The following is a 2,171-nucleotide window of genomic DNA, read 5'->3' as shown; positions in this document are numbered from 1 at the left end:
AGTGTTGCAAGGAGAGTTTTCCGCTCCCTGCTGGACAAGAGGATGTGCTAGTACAATATGGTGGCTGCTGATAAGAGCCTCAAAAGCTGCCTGTGGCCTGTAGATAAGGAACCTTCACCACCCCTCTTCCTCCACCACCAATACCAGCACACACGCACACACACACGAATCAGCAGGTTCACGCCTACATGCATGTACGCACACATACACACGGCACTGGACTGGTCAGTCCCAAACTTTGAAGGGATCTGGATCATTTCCAAGAAAATATTTGCAGCTGCACTTATATAACAATATATTAAAGAGACAATGTGGCTGCTGCTCATTCATGCACGTGCTTTCACAAATATGCCTGTGTGTTTTAACGCACACATACATCGCATGCATGCACAGCATGGCCACTTGGGATATCTTTGTTTAAAATATCAGCCCTTAAAGCTCGTTGTCACATTCTGATTAGCACAAAAGCCCTCAAATGATGGGCGTTTAGAGCAGACAAACAAGTTCTGTTTGCTGGATTTAGACCACATTTGAATGACTGAATGAGGAAATTAAACAAACGGGTATCTGAAATTAACAACTTATTTCAGTTGAAAAAGATAAATGTCTCACTACGATCAAAGGTCAAGCAGTGATCATTAGAAAGGTCATCTCTTCAAAGTTGGTTGTATATACTTTGAATGTGTCATATGTTTGAATAAGGCTTTCACGATTATCTTGGCTCGACAACAGAGTACATGGCAAAATAATTGACAGGGTGCTGAAAAACATCGTTAATCACCTTAATCTTCACTGGTATAGATGTTACCTACACAAATGCTCTGAGATTTTTGGTCTGTGTTGTTTTTACTATGACATCAGAGCACACCTGTGCCGCCGCCGACCGATAGATAAGTCATCATCACGGCAATTTTCCTCTCCAAGAGCTCCCAAACTTCCTTCCTCAATTTGTCTCTCACCCTTTCTCCTCTTCGCTTGTCCATTCCCGTCCAATTCTGCCCAAACTCCCTCTCTCTCTTTCAACCTCAGGGTCAGCACTTCTTTTACATTGCCTCAGTCATTTCCTTCTTAGACAGACTGAAACACAAACATTATAAAGGCTTTACAGTTACCTGACCTTCAAGGTCCTGGGAAGGAAAAGTGTTTGCTGAACAATTGCTCAGCAAATCTGTCACCACCTTCATCATCATCATTTTATTAGTTGTATTTTTTTTTCCTTTTCACCGTAATCACCTTAAACATCATCGTCGTCATCGCTATAAGCAACTGCTGCATGTGAATATGTCAAACGAACAATAGGCCTACAGAATCAGAGTACAGACGGTGTCGTCTGCTGGTCCTGGTCGTCACACTTTTTTGCTTCCACAGCTGTGGTTCCAGTTGATCACTCTCTGTGTGCTAGAATAACGCGGTGGCACCGTTGCGCCTGCAGATGCTGCATAAATTTGCGTGTAACATATAAAAAGCTACATGGGGGACAGACAGAAATCCTTTGGGATTAGCTTTTTCCTGTGCTTTACAGTATGTGTTCCTGTCACACAGTTGTATTGTTAATAACGTTTTGGTTCATTAAAGATGTTCACTTTGCTTCCGCTTCATTTAGAGATTATTTTAAAATAAGATACAAACAAATGATAATGCGCATAGTTTCGCTTTTTGACTGATTGTCGTGTTTAGAAATTTTAAAAGTCGGGACGGGTAAAAGGGTAAAAGAAGTTGGGACGAGAGGGCGTGGGGCGGGTTTAGAAATGAGAAAATTCTAAATTAAAAAGTTAAAAGGTTAGAAATGGATAGATAAACATGAAAGTTTTATATCCCCATGTGTTACCATGTCTTTACATTAATTTACTCATTTATTTACTGCAGTGAAAGCACGCTTCAAGTCTGGATAAAAGGCACTTTACATAAAAGTAAGAGAAATTTGTATATGATACAACACTGTGTCACATAGTGAGTAACGAATCATTTTACAGTTCGGATTTCCCCTTCTTCAGGTAAAACCCTTCTCAGACAGTCACAGTTTTCTCGGGACCAGACTGTCTTATTTAAAGCCCCATGTGAACACTCAAACTGTAAATGGGGAATAATAATAGAAACAAACGATAACAGCCAGCTTCCGCTTTTCCCTTGAGTGAGGAAGAAATCAAGAGATGATTGTTTTAATCTCAGCG

This window comes from Pundamilia nyererei, unplaced genomic scaffold (genome assembly GCF_000239375.1).
Source record: "Pundamilia nyererei isolate P.nyererei 1_Seehausen unplaced genomic scaffold, PunNye1.0 scaffold00234, whole genome shotgun sequence".
Taxonomy (NCBI): domain Eukaryota; kingdom Metazoa; phylum Chordata; class Actinopteri; order Cichliformes; family Cichlidae; genus Pundamilia; species Pundamilia nyererei.
This window is presented reverse-complemented; position numbering follows the sequence as displayed.